A 19,201-nucleotide genomic window follows, 5' to 3' on the forward strand; every position below is an offset into this window, starting at 1 on the left:
AAAGGAAGGGGGAATGCTGAAAGCACCCTCGGCTGCGGTAGTAGATGAAGAATTCGAAAGGGAAGTGAAATAGCTATTCAACATGGTGGCAACGCATGGAAGTGTAGACCTCACTCTAGCGGTTGACCCAGAAGATCACTTCTTTTGGTATTTACTGGCCTAGGAGTATGCTCCTAGCCACCCTTAATTGATTCTATGTAATGCAAGTAGGGACCCTTGGTCCCCAATGTAATATTCTTAGTATCAATGAAATTGTCAATTTTCAAAAAAAATTCCCACCCTTGATCCACACAGACCCTAAGAAATGGTTTGAAGAAATATAAGTAAGCTAAAGCTAAGCTGTTCTAACAGTTAATATGATATTTGAATTTACAAGTCGTTTAATTCACTCACCTTAATTGGAGAGAAATCATAAAATAAGAAAATTCCAGGAAGGGGGCGAGGATACCCATCCGCAACTCTGAAGTGCTCAGTCACTGAAAACTGCATGATGAATGTCTTTGGAGTTATGTTCAGATATATCGTCTAAAAGGTGACAGAGGCTTTAGAAGCATAGTTCTTTACCTGGTTTGACTAGATCTTGCGCCCTATGATGTCAGTGTAGATCGTAGGGACAACCTGAACAAATGCAAAGCAGTCCCAGTTACAATACCATACGTGGCGGAGCGTAAACTGAGAGAGAGAGAGAGAGAGAGAGAGAGAGAGAGAGAGGATGGTAGATATGTGAGATTTCTCAAATCAATTATAATAAAAATGGCAATGCACTTAGTTTAGGTCTTTAGCCACATTGATATATTCCAAGTGTTCGATACACGTGCAAATGCCAACATGGATGGAATGGCTCAAAGAATATATAGACACTCACACGAAGAGAGAGAGAGAGAGAGAGAGAGAGAGAGCCTTGCTAATTTTTACATTTCCTTGTTTTGGATTTTTTAACTCAAATATGATAGTTTAGCATTTTAAGATGCTTATATGGATGTTCAAATATTGGGCACCTTGAAGTGACCCTGCCTACCACCACATATCAGTACCTGACACTGACATATGCTTCCATGTCCACATTACACATGTTATCACTGGAACCTATTTTTAATGAGAATTACTTGAGGCAGGAATTGATATCACATGTCTGTATCACACTAGCAGATGCATCCACATTCATGTTACAAAAGTTGTTTGCGGTATGAACTTAAATGTATGAAACACTTGGTTTGGTTGTGGACCAGTAACTGGTGGACAAAGCTCATTTGAGTATGTATCAAAGTGATCCATGCCTTACAGTATTTCTCTTTAGCGGAGCGGATTAAATTGCAAAATACTCACCTTGATAAAGTACTGGTACATTCCAGATAATGTTTGCTGTGTCCATTGCACACTGCCATTTTTTTTTTCAAAGCCAAAGCAAATATTAGCATAATAAACTTATTAAGTCAAAATCTATCAGCACAACTTAACTGTTCAGCTGAATTGAGTATGCTCTGACGATCTTACCCGTCAAGTGGGTTGACAACACCTGGGAACTCTTCTCCAAAGGATACTTTGTTTATTTTGTGGCTTATCTGGTTTTATGAGAAGAAATAGAAGATTAGATAGATCCTGTAGTGTGCCATATAAAGTTGCGTACACATTTGGAAGCATTTGCCAAATATTTCACCAAGTTTACAAAGAGAAATTTAAAGAACATGTTTCTCCATTTAGAGCTACCAAATGGGTCAGTTATAGAGGACTACTGCCATGTTAAAACTTTCTGGTTGAAATGCAAATAAAACAGCGATAGAGAACCAGTACAGTACTCACATTACTTTCTGTTTGAAATGCTAGTAAATCGTTCAAATGAATGTTCCCAGGAGCAAAACGAACACTGCCAGCCACTTTATTGACTTCCAAGAATCCGTGGATGTTGCATCCCTCACCTTCTTCATCTTTTATCTTTTGAATAAAGCCCTCTCTCTTGCACTGAAACAGAAATGGTCATCAATACCAAATCCCAAAATCGTCGATGCCCAAACTCCCAGTGTATAAAGCTTCAAAAAATGAATTAGAGTGAGGAAACACACTTTTATTCATTTTTTTCTGGGATGAGAAAGAAACAGTATACCCATCATAAAAAGAGAAAGAAACAGTAAATTTAATGGTTAGCATAGTGAAAACTTCCTTCAAATTTTAGGCCGGTGCTTCAGCAGTTCTACATGAAGAATGCCTTTCTACATGTAGATTTATAAGAAGTGTAAATGAATGTTCCTTCGCAGTTCCCTCTTCAGTTTGCTTGTGAAAGGGTGTGTAGGCTAAAAAAGGCATCATATTGGTTGAAACAGTCTCTCAAGGCATTATTTCAGAGATTCACTATGGTCATGCTTAAATGTGGACGAAATTGCTGTGATGGGTGATGATACGTACGAAATGGGAAAATTAAAGCTTACATGCCAAGTGAGTTAAAAAAAAATACTATGTGCCCTCAAGTATTTTCTGGGCATCGAGATTGCTAGGTCTAAACAAGGCATCTTCATCTCACAAAGTATGTTTTGGACATAATCAAGGAGACAAGAATGCTAGGGTGTGAACCCATTGACACTCCTATTGAAGTAAATCACAAGCTGGGGAAAGATAAAGATGGCACTACACTTTATGTGGGACAATATTAGTGGCTTGTTGGGAGGGTAATCTACTTGTCTCACACGCAGCCAGACATTGCATATGTACATGCATGCCCCTCACCTCCCACATGGAAGCTGTTTATAGGATCCTCTGGCCATATGAAAATAGAATCATATATATAGATTTTGATTGGGCTGGCTCCATTAATGATAGAAGGTCAACATCAAGTTACAACACTCTTGTATGAGGTAACCTTGTAACATAAAGAAGCAAAAAACAGTCAGTAGTTGCTCAGTTAAATGCAGAGGCGATATTTAAGGCTAGGACAAATGGTGTATATGAGCTATTATGGATAAAGATTATCATCCAGGAGCTAGGGCTCGACCATCAAGGTCTGATGAAATTTTATCGTGACAACAAGGCATCCATCAACATTGCACATTCTCTAACCAACATGACAGGCCGAAGCATATTGAGAAACCAAGCTCGAGCCTTATTTGCACCTCTTTTGAGGACATGAGATCGACTTGCAGACATCTTGACAAAGGGTGTCACTAGTTAGGTTTTTTCCTCTATTCCATGCAAGATGGACATGCGTGATATCTTCACACTAGCTTGAGGGGGAGTGTTGCGCATTATTTTATATCTAGCTGATGTTGTGTTTACCTGACCCTAATAGGGGTATTAAAATATTTTTTCTCTCTTCATATTAATTTAAGTGGGATTTGGAAGTTAGGCTCTCTAACTCTTATCATTCTTTCCCTATTTTCTCTTCTCCACCTTTGTTATTCTCTCTTTTCCATTTTCTTGCATCAAATCCTTCTATCACAAATCAACTCGTTGGACGACAAGGGAGATACAAGGATACCAACACGGCATTGGGGAAGCAACCAGATGTTCTTGGAATAGGTGTCAATGGAAAAATACCCCCATTCCCATCAATTAACCTGACTAGGGAGGGGCTTGATTGGAGAATATTTGTAAATAAAACATGGCTCTCATGAAAATATTTCAATAACCAAATTCATTCCTAGTTTCTAGTTATTTCATGAGACTCTCTTATAGTAGTATTAAAAGGGGCTTGATTGACTATAGAACGTAGTGGTGCAGCTTGTGTCCCATATATTTTGTCCTGCACATTGATTGACACTGCTTAAAGTGCACATACATTGTGTATGTGGAAGAGTGCACCAATACGAAAAAAAGTAGCCCTTGGACTAATCGCATGTGGATGCAAGTTGGTGTTTAGCTGTATGTTCCTTCATTTGAGATTGGAAGATTACTGATTAAATACAAATTATACAATGAACCAATTGTTTAAAGTGTCAGCATATTTTTCCTCACCTCTTGACCGTTCCTTCATCAGAATTTCTAATAATTATTTTCTTCACAGTAGTGATACCTTGTGCTATACTTTTGGCACAATCATAATTATGTTGAGTTTTTTGTGCTTTAGATCTCTAATCACTAATAAAACACTGGGTTAAATCTTGAAACCTAGAATGTGTATTCAGTATTAGGTTATTGGTTTTTCATTCCCCATTTTGAAAAGCCGCAATTCAATCCCAAGTATGATAAGAAAATCCTATCATGGTTAAATACAGTCACAGAATGTATTCTCTTAGAAATAGAAACACATGCTTCGTCATTCAATACATGAGGCTGCACCCTGTAATTTTAGCTATTGTAAGTATGATGCGGGTGTCCATGATCAAGTTCAGTAATAATAAGGCAAAAAAGAAAACAGATGCCGGAACTACAATATACCAACACAATAAATGTATCAGTTACCTACAACCTCTTCACATAAAAAAATTCTAAAAGAATGGTTTTTGTAGACCTGGTCAATCAAATCAGGATTTGTCATCCCCCATCCCTTTTCTCGATAAGCTTCGCTCACTTCTTTACATGAATTACAACACTCATCATCTGACTGTAATGGAAAAACAATCCATCATTAATATGGCTTGGATAAGTGGCAGAGGCATTGGTTGCTGATATCTTGAAAGAGGGAGCAATAATTGAAAGAGAGTAATACGATGCACAATACAAGGCCAATAACCAAAACTCTTGAAAACCTTGAAAGGAATGTCTTTTCATGAAATCAGTTTGAAGTCAGATAATAATCAAATTAGTTCACTGCCGTATCTAGTTTTTTTTTTCTCTTTAAGTTTTGTTAGTTAGATTTTTGAGATCACAAACTGCAGATGAATGTCTCACAATATGCAAAAGAAATATACCATGAAGTCAATATCAAATTTCCAGAAAAGATGAGACGAGGAAACAATGTATGTATATCCATGGTTTTAAATTTCAGCTGAAATTTTAGATTTCCGCCGGGACCGAAATTTAAAACCGAAACCGAAATTGTCTTATGTAACCATAATTCTATATACATACATATAATATATATGTCTATACATATAATATATATGTCTATACATATATATATATATATATATATATATATATATATATATATATAGAGAGAGAGAGAGAGAGAGAGAGAGAACTGAGAGAACATTTCCTACACACTTGTGTAGGTAAGTTACCTACACACTAGCTTAAAATACAGTGGGGGCCCACATTGTTTGGGTGATCCAAACAATTCATTTGAATGGTCCTCACATAGATAGGGTGTCCACAAAAAATCAGATCCATAGGATCATCCCAACCCTACGATTTGTGGAGGTAAAATGGACGTGTATAAACCTTCACAAATTAGTCCATTTTTTGCCTCCATAGTTTGAATGGTTTACCTCCACAAATCGTAGGGTTGGGATGATCCTATGGATCTGATTTTTTGTGGACACCCTATCTATGTGAGGACCATTCAAATGAATTGTTTGGATCACCCAAACAATGTGGGCCCCCACTGTATTTTAAGCTAGTGTGTAGGTAACTTACCTACACAAGTGTGTAGGAAATGTTCTCTCATATATATATATATATATATATATATATATGCACTCCATCTCTCTCTCTCCCTATCTCAACTTTTCTCCTTCTTCATCGTCAACTAGTTAGGAGACTAAAGAAAAGGTCCTTACATTCTCATCCACTTTTTCTTTCCTCCGACTTTCTCTTTCTTTCCTTAGAGACTTCAAAAATAAATAAAGGTTATTGTTCACGTGAACAGCACTGAAGGAACAGTACCGCGTGAATAGGAAGCACCGCATGAACTGTACTACTGCACTGCTCACGTGAACAATAACCTTTTTTTCCTGGGGTTGTTGGAGGGCACTAAATAGTGTCTATTGTCGCTAGTAGTCGTCGTCTTGATGTCGTAAGCCTCCACTGCCACTGTTTTGATGCTGTAATTCTTCGATTTGTCTGGATGCTCTTCGTTTGGTCCTAGAAATTTGCATATAGGGATGGTATGGTGCGTTGATCACTTTTAAATGATGTTTTGTTAGAGTTTATATGATTCGGAGACTCTAGCCTATCATCATCTCTTTTTCTTTGGATTAGTTCTATGAAGTGACTCTAGTGATTATTTTCTTGTGTTGGTTACCCGTAGTTGTGATTGGTAACTCGCGATTATTTGAGAAAAGTGAGTTTATGGCTGCTCAGTTGGTTCGAGTGATTCAGAGGTCTATGAGAGTTGAGGGTTCGAGTGAGCCTTCCGTTAAGCGCTCAGCCCTAGATGCTCAGTCAGGTAGTGATCGTAGTGGTTGTGACGGTCGATCTACCCATGGTAGAGGTCTTCGCGGTCGTGGAGGTGGCCGTGATTCAAGGAGAGGTCATAGTACTGGTGGTCTTGGAACCCACTTTTGCACTCACTGTTGTATGGAGTGCTAGAGGGCGAGCCTTGGCGCAATGATAAGGTTGCTCCATTGTGACCTGGTTGTCAAGGGTTCGAGTCACGGAAACAGCCTCTCTGCAAAGCAAGGGTAAGGCTACGCACATCTAGCCCTCCGCAGACCCTGCAATGGCGGGAGCCTCGTGCGCTGGGCCACCCTTTTTGTGGTATGGAGGGTCACTCAGTTGATTATTGCTATGATTTGCATCCGAAGTTACGGCCTCCTAGATATGCTAGTCATGGTTCAATTGCTGCACTGAGAGCTTCATACTTACATCATCCGGACTGAGCAAGGTGATTGCTTAGTAGTTTTTTGGGCTGAGTATGGTGAGTGTTTGAGATCTAAGGATAACAACAAGCAACCAATTGCCACCTTAGCACAACATGATAGCAATTCCTCTTGTTTTCTTTCTGCTACAGGATCATGGCTCATTGATTCGGGAGCATCACCATATGACCGATAAATCTGATATATTTTCTTCTTTTCAATCATCTTCTTTACCGAGTCATAGCGTTACCTTGGCTGATAGGACTACTTCTGTCTCGGGAGTAGGTGTAACTTCTCCTTACTCAGGCCTTTCATTATCCTCTTTTCTTTGCGTTTCTAAATTTCCCTTTAATTTACTTCCCGTTAGTCAGTTAACTAAACATTTGAATTGTTCTGTTTCTATCTTCCCTTATTGTGTTTTCTAAGATCTAAAGAACTGCAGGAAGACGGGTTCGGGTCCTGAGGTGGATGGCCTTCATTAACTCGATCAGACGAGGGAGAGTGCAGCTTTTCAGAGCTCGGTTGATTCTTTTCAGTGGCACTACCGTTTGAGCTACCCTTCAGCTAACAAGCTTCGGAAGTCAGTCTTAGTGTCAAGTCCAGTTAGTTCTTTTCAGTGTGTCTTGAGAATTGAGAAAACATCATAGGGTGTCCTTAGACCATAATAAAGGACTAGCTTTGGTTTCTTTAGGCCATAATAAAGGACTAGCTTCGGTGTCCTTAGATCATAGGGTGTCCTTAGACCTTTAACAGAGAGCAGGAATGAGACTTATAGCTTTGGTTGCCGAGGAGTCATAGTTTCTACTGTTAGATAGTTAAGTAGCCTAAATGACCAAAATTCAGCTGACTTACACTTTAAATGAACATGTTAACTTACCAACTTCTCCAAAAGCTTAAGCTGATGGAGAAAGGCGTTATTTATCTTTTATAATTTAACACTCCCCCGCACGTGTGGCTCACTTGGCAAACACGTGGCACATGTGGTCCCACTTTGGGCTGACCATCGCATGTGTATTTTTGCTATCCGGGAGGTTTGAACTTTAGACATGTGGCTCTAATACCATGTTAACTAACCAACTTCTCCGATGGTAGGCCCAAAGTGGGACCACATGTGCCACGTGTTTGCCAAGTGGGCCACACGTGCGGGGGAGTGTTAAAGTATAAAAGATAAATACTGCCTTTCTCCAACAGCTTAAGCTTTTGGAGAAGTTGGTAAGTTAACGGAACAAAATTCAGCTGTAGGATGTTTGCCAAATTCTCATGGAAAACTACCCCAAAAACAGAGCTCCATAGGAGCCTGTGATTGCTCGATCAAAATTGAACTTGAGCTAAAATAAATATAATATATAAATCTAGGCTCCTAATTTTGCAGCATAATGTCAAAATTAGATAACTCAAAAAGAGGTTTGAGGAGAACAAACAAGCATCCTAACAAGATTTGTGACCATGAATATCCTCCGAGGGTGGATTAACTGATACAACTATCCTCCGAGTGTGACCATGAATATCCTCTGAGTGCGGATGACCTGATACACTACACACGATATCTAAGGACTATGATGCAAATCTTTTCATTTAGGTAACGCAGAGTACAAAGTAATGCAAATCTTCAAGTCCAATGATAACCAAAGCATTGTCCACCATTTATCTATTTCTTTTTTATATTTTGCTAAAGTCGTACATAAAGGAAATGTCAGAAGGAAAATGAATAATCTTGTAGAGTACACATATTGTGATGTCAAGAAAGGGATATCCTTCATTGAAGGTAATGTGCATACCACTTCTGCACCATAGCAAGAACCACAGTAAGTCTCATTGTGATCAAGCCTTCCACCATGCCTCTGTAAAGGTCTTTCAATCTGAAAAAACAACATAGACAAGCACAATTAAGCAAATCTAAAAACATAACCAGTTCTACTGTCAGATGTGGGAAGTTAAATACAATCTGAAGTAGAATATTCATCAGCCAATAGCATTTAACTTCTACTCATTTGATGATTGATTACCGTCTCAGTAGAAAATTCAAGAGGATGTGCAGAAATAGAAAAATACTACAACAGGACTTGAGTCTAGACAACGAAGCTGTTCTTGAGACAGTTTCCTTGGAAAGACAATATAGCTCTGAGTCTAGACAACGAAGCTGTTCTTGAGACAGTTTCCTAGGAAAGACAAAGCAGCTCCTCATTTTCCTCTCAATAAATTTAGTGGAAAGACCTCAAAATCTTGCGTAAGTCCAAGATCTCGTCTAACTTATCTGTATATATCCCAGGGAAGGATTGTCAATACTAGCCAATTTAATGGCATGCACGGGGCCTTCCTTCTTCCAGAACGATCGAAACTGAGAAAGAATCTATGAAGCGAATAAGCCTTTGCAAGAAGCACACTCTTTGGTTATTCAAATTTTGCATGCCAAATGAAACAAAAAAGCTATTATCAGCCTGCCCAAACTATCCCCCTTTACTCTGAAAGACATTAAAGAACTTATAAAATCTGTTTTACACCCGTTTTACACAGAAACAGAACGTTAATGTATCGACGCTCTCTTTCTCTGTTTTTTAATGTATCAAGGGAATGACATATTTTGAGAGGCCTTCTCTTTGGAGACACTCAAGCTACAATGAAGGTACGTTTCTTTTTTGTTTTGCCTTTTCTTCTTCCTTATCTACCTTTTCTAAAGTGCTATAAAAAGAAAATGCTTGTGCCTCTGGTAGGTAATCTTTGCCTTCCACTCTTTTCATCTTCTACATACTGCCTTTTTTTTTACAGATATCAATGCTGAGATTCTACTTAAAACTTTAAAAGTAGAAAAAAAATTTTGTGCCTATTTTACGTCCAAAGAAACAGAGCAAAAGTCAAAGAAAACACAAGAGAGAGAACCAGATGGGATAAAAACAAGCAAAGAACAAAAAGGAAAAGGAAGAAAAAGCCTCTAGATTCCATCAGTTACAAAAGAGGAAATATTGTGTAAATAGTCAAAGCAGCCCTATCAACAGGTTACCTAGCTTAAGAATCTGCCAGATGATTAATTCTTCTTTGTGATATCAATGAAATGCAGATTAAGTTCCAACTCTCATTAAGAACCTGTTAGATGAAAGCAACTAGTATCCCAGGGCTGATGTAGCAATATGTCTTGCACTTGTTATACATAGTTTCCAAGTCCAAGTTTTAAAGCATTGCAATGAACAATGTCTACACCATAAAATACTAATGATTGGTCAAGGTGTAGGTTTATATTCAAGAAGGGGGTTCGCTCACTTAAATCCAGTTAAGAGACATCAATCGGCTTCCAAATTAATAGAAAATGAAGTTTTTGAGAACGTAAAGGTCTATGACCTAATGAAGGTGCAGGTTTTTATTCAAAAAGTTTTCATTCACTTGTTGATTTTGAAGGGGTCTTGCTTGAGTATGTCGGAGGCCCAGGGCAGTGTATTAGACTCTATCCGCACCTCCATGGGGGCATTTTGATGATGAGTAAACACTCTTACACACTAGGTAATCCTACTTAAGTTATGTTTAAAGTTGGGTGCTAAGTAACTAGACATAGTTTATCTTGCTAAGAAAGAAAGATTAAGAAAGTGAAGAGAAGAAGAGGAGAAGAGGAGCAGAAAAACTAGAATAGGCAAAATTCGTAAGCATAAAAGCAGGAGTCAATCGCATCTCGCAACCTTTTTCTTGTATTTTATTCGATAATGAACAATAAATATTACACAACTGCCAACATTGTTTTGAAAATCTTACAATTTATTATTCAAATCAAATCTTATGGATTACGATTTGAATCTCATGATTGAATCTTAATTTGTAATAGGGAAAATTACATTTACACCCCCTCTAGCTTCTGACCCATCCACTTCTACCCCTATAGTTTAAAATGTGACAACTACACCACCTGTAGTTTCAATTTGTGTAAGGTAGACCCCCTCAATTGACGGTTCGTCCACAGATTGAAGGGTTAGGATGATCCGATGGAGCTGATTTTTTGGGCACACCCTATCTATGTCAGGGCCCATCAAATGAACGCTTTGGATCATCCAAACAATGTGGGCCCATACCCGAATCCAAACACTACCAAAAACACAGTGGGCCCACATTGTTTGGATGATCCAAAGCGTTCATTTGATGGGCCCTGACATAGATAGGGTGTGCCCAAAAAATCAGCTCCATCGGATCATCCTAACCCTTCAATCTGTGGACGAACCGTCAACTGAGGGGTTCTACCTTACACAAATTGAAACTATAGGGGGTGTAGTTGTCACAAGTGTTACCGAATAGCCACAAGTGTTACCGAATATATGCAACTGCCAAAAATAGTTCGCCACTCATCTAAAAACTCCCAATGTATATTTCATAGTTTTCAGCAACTATTTCATCTTTGAAATTATTTTAAATTAGCTGGATATCCTTTATTGCCAATTTGGCTGAATTGTCTCTGAAAGATACGTTGCCAAAAGAAACGTATCTTTTGGGCTCGTTATTAGCTCAAAATCAATGCTTAAATCCCAAGTGGGTCCCACGGTATTAGCTCAAAATACATCCCTCCTTTTGGTAGCCCCTATTTCCATGTTGACCTTCTCATCTTAATAACAGCACTCCTTACCTTTTTCTATTAGATGGATGATGCAAAGCATCCCATGGTATTCTCATTCGTGTACACCTTTTTTGCCCAAGTTTTTCAACGGTTCAGATCATGGTGGCTGGTTTTTTTATTGCCACTTGTAGCATAGGCATGTGCATGTCATCCAACCCATCCAAACATAGCAGGTCCTTTTTCTTGCCTTGTATGTTCGGTCATTGTCTTTTGCTACTATTTCCATGCATGTTGACGTCATCAAATCCATGCAGACCTTGTGATTTCTATGTTAGTGCATGGATTGAGTGCTCGTAAAAAGTGACTCGCACCCATGATGGGCCCCAATGTAACTTGGTCCAAATTTATATGGTATAAGCCTTTATGTATTTCTAGAGAGTGCTATACTAGTCACGCCACATGATGATCTAAACCGTCCAAGTGATGGCACAACATAAATGGGTTGCCCTACAAAACATCATTCTCATGGGCTGATCTTAACCGCTCATTTGAATGCCATAATATAAATCAATTGTACTCCTCCATAGGGTGATCCAAAATGTCCACTTGGTGCGCCACACTGTTAATTGATCGAATTGCCATCTTAGAGTTTCATCTCTTAGAACTAAATTTTCCATAAGGAAAATTCCTTGAAAAACGATGGAAAGTTCTTCCCTTTTTGGTCTTCTTAGCTCCATTTTACGTGGAATTCATGAATAACCCTGAAACACCAAAAGACACCCAAAATACCTTAGTAGCACCGCTTTAATTATGAAAAATGCATGATTCCTACCACTATAATTCACATATAAATGTGTTCATCAGATTCCCCCATACGTAGGCTTTGCTTGTCCTCGAGCAAATAAAAAGAAAAATAGGACAAGCAAATAAAAAGAAAAATAAAGAGAAATAAAAAGAAAATACAATCCTAACTCACTTTCGTCGGAATCACGATTGCACTTAGCACGTGCAACAAGCCTTTGAACCCCTAGGTTACCCTAGTGGACGAGTTGTGTCTCGTGAGCGTTTGCAATGAATGAACACACAAAATTCTAAAAACAAACTTTTCTTTCCAAATCACACTATAGAATAAAGCCAAAATTTTCTAATCATTTTGCTTTGATAAATTGCTCAAAATAGAAGAACAAGAATACCCCCATACTTAAACTTTGCATCCTATCCCAAGTTGGAAAAATTAGAAAAATATTAATCAAGGAATCCTCTTTTGAATTTGTCCTACTCTTCTCCCTTAGATTTGATTCTAATGTAATCATACCATAAAAGAAATTTGAATTCGAAACTTCGTAGAAAATTTGCAAATTTATATGGCCCACCATACTTTCCACTTTTTCCATACTTTCTAAGAATAGAACTCACTTTTGTAATCCTCTACTGCTTTTGGCGTGAATGACATGCAGGGCATGCACCAGACACCCAGGCTACTAAGCAGTGTCCGACTAATCTTTGATTTGCATATGTCATAGACATTGATGCATATGAGATCAAGCTTTACCTTTGATTATGTGCAATGCTTTGATTTATTAAGCTTTCTAATTGACTCATGTATGGAGTTTTCAGTCAGCTGCTCTCAAGCCAGTTGGCTTTAAGGAACTAGGCATAAAAACCCTTCAGACTTAATAGCTCAAGTCAAAAAGGCTACAAATCAAAACTATAATCAAGAAGCAAACTTTCTAAAAATAATTCTTTCTTTCTTTTGTTTCAACATTTCTTTCCGTTTTAACCATACCATATAAAAAGCAAGTTTCTATTTCTTTTTCTTATTCAAATCATTTTAAAAGAAAGATTCCAAAAGAAAACAAAACTAAGAAAGGAAAGTATTCTTTCTAATTTTCGGATTCCAAAATTAAAATATCAACTAAATTTCTTTCGTAAAATAGGAAAACAACTTTCTTTTTAAGAATACCAAGTTCTTTCTAATTTGAAAAATTACCAAAAACAAAACGACAAGAAAATTTCTAACTTTAACTTATAGAAAAGACTAGAAAAGAAAGTTTCAAAAGCTACCAATTTATATGGTCCACCACACTTTCCAGATCCGGGAGAAATATGAAAAGACCTTTCTCTTCCGCGATCCAACATAAAGATAAAATGAGTGTTCAAAGAACTCTCTTGCAAAAGAGTAAATAAAGGTTTCTCTCTTCCGGGAGAATCATTTACAAAAGAGTATAAAACCAAAAATCACCAGAGTCAAAAGACATCCAAAATACCTTAGTAGCACCGCTTTAATTATGAAAAATGCTTGATTCCTACCACTATAATTCACACATAAATGTGTTCATGAGATTCCCCCATACTTAGGCTTTGCTTCTCCTCGAGCAAATAAAAAGAAAAATAAAGAAAAATAAAAACAAAATAAAATCCTAACTCACTTCGTAGGAATCACGATTGCACTTAGCACGTGCAACAAGCCTTTGAACCCCTAGGTTACCCTAATGAACGAGTTGTGTCTCGTGAGCATTTGCAGTGAATAAACACACAAAATTCTAAAAACAAACTTTTCTTTCCAAATCACACTATAGAATAAAGCCAAAAATTTCTAATCATTTTGCTTTGATAAATTGCTCAAAGTAGAAGAACAAGAATACCCCCATACTTAAACTTTGCATCCTATCCCAAGTTGGAAAAATTAGAAAAATATTAATCAAGGAATCCTCTTTTGAATTTGTCCTACTCTTCTCCCTTAGATTTGATTCTAATGTAATCATACCATAAAAGAAATTTGAATTCGAAACTTCGTAGAAAATTTGCAAATTTATATGGCCCACCATACTTTTCACTTTCTCCATACTTTCTAAGAATAGAACTCACTTTTGTAATCCTCTACTGCTTTTGGCGTGAATGACATGCAGGGCATGCACCAGACACCCAGGCTATTAAGCAGTGTCCGACTAATCTTTGATTTGCATATGTCATAGACATTGATGCATATGAGTTCAAGCTTTACCTTTGATTATGTGCAATGCTTTGATTTATTAAGCTTTCTAATTGACTCATGTATGGAGTTTTCAGTCAGCTACTCTCAAGCCAGTTGGCTTTAAGGAACTAGGCATAAAAACCCTTCAGACTTAATAGCTCAAGTCAAAAAGGCTACAAATCAAAACTATAATCAAGAAGCAAACATTCTAAAAATAATTCTTTCTTTCTTTTGTTTCAACCTTTCTTTCCTTTTTAACCATACCATATAAAAAGTAAGTTTCTATTTCTTTTTCTTATTCAAATCCTTTTAAAAGAAAGATTCCAAAAGAAAACAAAACTAAGAAAGGAAAGTATTCTTTCTAATTTTCGAATTCCAAAATTAAATATCAACTAAATTTCTTTCGTAAAATAGGAAAACAACTTTCTTTTTAAGAATACCAAGTTCTTTCTAATTTGAAAAATTATCAAAAACAAAACGACAAGAAAATTTCTAACTTTAACTTATCGAAAAGACTAGAAAAGAAAGTTTCCAAAAGCTACCAATTTATATGGTCCACCACACTTTCCAGATCCGGGAAAAATATGAAAAGACCTTTCTCTTCCGCGATCCAAGATAAAGATGAAATGAGTCTTGTGGACCCCGATCCGGAGAGGACGAGTGCGGCGAGGGACGCGAGGTCCCCACAGCAATCCTCTAAGATCTCCACAATGTGAAGGAGAGCTCTGCCAAGGAACTCTCGAAACGGATGCCACCCTCACAGCATAGCACGAGTGGCGATACAAAACGAATGAGATACATCCTGATCAGGAGCCAGGGCTCGAAACCGAGATGTACCTAAAAAGAACTCAGAGTCGCCATCCATGGATAGGCCATGGAACCCTAAAATCAAATCCTCTGTGCAATGGATAACCAGAAATATATATGGGTTCGTGCCTGGTTACGAATGGGGAAGGTCTGAGAGCACCCCCAATTCGCCCGAGTGCAAGCACTTGGTCTCTTATGCCATTTTCATTAATTCCAAAGAAGTTTGAGTAAAAATCATGTGAAATGGGAACAATCCTCAGGAATCGTCTACCTAAGCATGCATTTCCTGAGAATGGAGAAATAAACACGTAAAATGAAATGAAAAATGTGTCACCTAAGCAAAGCTAGGTTATGAGTGACATGCCTAATGGGTGTCTAAGTTTCTGGTGGACACGCACATGCAAGCTACAACCAAAGGTATAGTATCAGTACAAGAAAGTAAGAAAACATATCAAAACATGAGACACAAATCTATGCTATGTATGACGGGACAAGACAAGTCCTAACTCTAATGCAGGACTGGACTCGGACCAGAATGGCCATCCATCCTAGCTGCGCTACGTATCCCGGCCTCGGGAAGAATCGGAGCCCACGTAGTTCGATGCCCTATTCAAAATTATGATGCCTAAGACACCTAGACCTCTATCCTAGACTCGATCTAAAAGACCGGACTAGTTATTAAAGCTTCTTGAACTATTATTTAAATTCCAATGAATGGTGGATTTTAGGACATCCTATATGCCCTAACTAAATGTAGATTGATTAGCCTTAAGCTAATGCAGGTGGTTCCTACAATCCTATGTGTAACTAGGCCGTGCAACCTAATGAAAACCACGGGATGACTATATGCCTAGTCTAGCCATCGGTTCGACTAAATGTCTAACCGATCGACTCGAGGCCTCCTAACTCTAGGGACACTCACACGACAGGACATACCATATCAATACAAATCAAGACAAACTCCTAACTCTAGAACACAACCTAAACAGCTAGGACATACTCCTAACTCTAGAGGAAGATCTTTTTGAAAATGGTTTGAATATTTTTGTAACTTTGAAAGATTTAAAATTTTTATTTTTAGAGGTTTGGCTGGACTTGGGATGTGGATCCCAAGCTGCACTACGTACCTCGTGGAAGAGGATCAAGCCAACGTAGTTCGAAACGAACTCTCAAACTACGCTTATAAAAGAAAACACTCAACACTTTAGATTTTTTAAGGTTTTTGATGTTTTCAAATGTTTTTTGAGTTTTAAATTTCTAATTTTTTTTGGATTTTAAAGCTTTTCCAATGCTCAGGACCTTAAAATATTTTTAATCTTAAAGGGAACACGCTAGTAATACCACAAACTAGGGCAAAGCCCTAAAGCAAAAGGGGAAACCCCGAATAAGCAATTAGCGTCTCAAAGAGACAAACCACAACAAGAAAGATAGCGTCCCAAGAAGAGAGAAAACGATCCAAGATCCCAAGCAAGCAAAGCTCTAATAAGACTGAGTTAGCCTCTAATCAAAAGCGAAGTAATCAACAACTCTAAAGGAGAAACTCCGAACTAACAACACTAAAGAGGGGAACAAATGAGTCAGAGACTCTCTAATACTACAACTTAGAGGAGGAATGAGTCAAAGACTCCCAAATAACACCAACGGAAGAACCAACGAGTCAAAGACTCCCTGGTAATATCACAAAAGAACAAATGAGTCAAAGACTCTCTAATGATACCAACTAAGAAAACGAAGTGAGTCAAAGACTCTCGAAAAGAAATGGAAACACGAGTCAAAGACTCCAACAATACCAACTAAAAGATAAATGAGTCAAAGACTCTCTAAAAGAAAAGAAACATGAGTCAAAGACTCCACTAACACCAACTAAAGGATAAATGAGTCAAAGACTCTCTAAAAGAGATGAAAACACGAGTCAAAGACTCCACTAACACCAACTAAAGGATATATGAGTCAAAGATTCTCTAAAGGAAAAGAAAACACGAGTCAAAGACTCCACTGACAACAGCTAAAGACAGATGAGTCAAAAGACTCTCTAAAAGATATGGAAACGCGATCGAATCATATAATAGAAGATTGAAAATCTGTGATCAAGATGAGATGAGATAGCATAAGATTGCTTTCAACGGATGGATCATGAATGACTAATCCTATGAGATCTTTGGAAATGAATGGGATTTACATCCTAACCCCAAAGGAAAAGTTTTTTAATCTTCACACATTTTATCAGTGTTACCTGAAGGCATCAACCCTAACCCTAATCTAGCGGAGTGGAGAGAGGATCTCGACTCATGACTTTGTTTGTGTACCTAGGACCGATCGTAGCCATTGGAAGATTGACTACGGCCTAATCTAGACACAAATGGGTAGGATATCCTAAACTAGGCTCACACACGTGATGCACATGTGTTCGTATACTACATGCATGTGTGGGTTAATCTAGGGGTAAGGCCAAGAGTTCCCTTAGCGCGAATCCATGTTCGATATACTGTACCAGTGTCCGGCGTATCAGTACGTGAACAAGAGATCCGTTTACGTACCATAAAGGTACTAGGCTAAGGGTGGAATGCTTCTCTAGCACAGAGGCACCAGGTGATGAAATCCCAGTCAACCATGCTAGATAACACTCCGGGTTCCTAAAATAGGACGTGTGTGCATGTGAGATGCAGGGGTTTAGATGCAAGTGATGTAAGTGTGTGCAATAAGTTCGCGCAATCTATGATGCCTTCAGGTTTTGTTAGATTAAGTTTGAGTAAATGTGATTTTATCAATGGATTTTATCAATTTTAATTTCGAATTTCGAATGTTGAAAATCACTTGGTAGTAATTAATTTCGAATTTTCAATGGATTGTATCAATTTTAAGCATATGAATGATTTTACAAGTGAAATTATTGCAAACGAATTCGAAATGAGTTGAAATTTCTACAGCAGCAAGATGGGAATGTATGTAGCTTAATAGATGAGTTTTGCAGATTTTTACATTAAATTCATATTTAATCTTGATTTAACAATTAAATGACCAGATTGCCAAATTAACACAGAAACTACAAGAAATAGACATATAAATTCTATGAAATTTCTACAGAAATAAGATATCAATAAAATGAGCATGCGGTGAGAATTTCATAAATTATAAAGACTATTTACTACCGATTTCGGATTTTACAATTTTCAGACCAGATTAAGAATTAACACTACATCCCATATGAAAACAGATCCAAATCACTCGAAAATTTTACAGTAACAAGAAATATGGAAGATAAGACTACTGTAAAAATTTTAAGAATTTTAAGGGTGATTTGATGTCAGTAACAAGTCTCACAAAATCTGATAATTTTCAAAGAAAGAATTAAATAATATACCAAATAAACTCCAAAAATCCTTAAAAATTCATGGTAAAATGAATCAGTACCATATTAATTTCCCACGAAATTGCATTAAATTTGGAATCTGTTTGGTATATAATTTAATTTTTCTTCGTCAAAAGATGTTTTTTTGAAGAGTTTTCTATTTTTAAAACACAATTTGCGGAAAAAATCAGAAAAATTCGGAAAAATACAGAAATATTTTGAGAAAAATGCACCTACCTGTGGTGAAGATCTTGCCGCCGCCGATCCGATCCGCCGTCTTTCGCTTTCTCTTAGAGGGAAGGATTGGGAGGTGATTGGGAGAGATAATGGAAGAAGAATATAGGGAAAGGGATTTGAGGGAGTGATTGGAAGAGATAATGGAAGAGAAAGAGATAATGGAAGGTAAATCTCCTTTTTTTTCTCCTCCTTTTTTATGGATGGGAAGGAAGATATATATATATAGGGAGAGAAAGAGAGAGAGAGAGATGTGTTGGTGGAGAGCTCATCATGTTGTCCCTCTTAGTGGAGAATCCATCATCATTCTTCTTAGTGGAGGGCCCATCATGTTTCTTAGTGGAGAATCCATCATCATTCTTCTTAGTGGAGGGCCCATCATGTTTCTTAGTGGAGAATCCATCATCATTCTTCTTAGTGGAGGGCCCATCATGTTTCTTAGTGGAGAATCCATCATCATTCTTCTTAGTGGAGGGCCCATCATGTTTCTTAGTGGAGAATCCATCATCATTCTTCTTAGTGGAGGGCCCATCATGTTTCTTAGTGGAGAATCCATCATCATTCTTCTTAGTGGAGGGCCCATCATGTTTCTTAGTGGAGAATCCATCATCATTCTTCTTAGTGGAGGGCCCATCATGTTT

General features: G+C 37.7%; 1 pseudogene across 1 annotated transcript in view; it reads right to left on the reverse strand.

Moving 5' to 3' along the window:
• Positions 1-369: 369 nt before the first annotated feature.
• Positions 370-19,201, reverse strand: part of LOC143888861 (uncharacterized) — a 45,996-nt pseudogene continuing 27,164 nt past the window's right edge. The window contains exons 5-11 of the transcript XR_013254612.1: positions 8,447-8,527; positions 4,439-4,531; positions 1,801-1,959; positions 1,495-1,562; positions 1,327-1,378; positions 565-618; positions 370-483 (exon numbers count right to left, since the gene is read on the reverse strand). The product of XR_013254612.1 is annotated as an uncharacterized LOC143888861 (transcript). The remainder of the gene's footprint in view (positions 484-564; positions 619-1,326; positions 1,379-1,494; positions 1,563-1,800; positions 1,960-4,438; positions 4,532-8,446; positions 8,528-19,201) is intronic.

The sequence above is a fragment of the Tasmannia lanceolata genome, unplaced genomic scaffold (genome assembly GCF_043159265.1).
Source record: "Tasmannia lanceolata isolate RefF3 unplaced genomic scaffold, GAP_Taslan_0.1 ptg000012l, whole genome shotgun sequence".
Taxonomy (NCBI): Eukaryota; Viridiplantae; Streptophyta; class Magnoliopsida; order Canellales; family Winteraceae; genus Tasmannia; species Tasmannia lanceolata.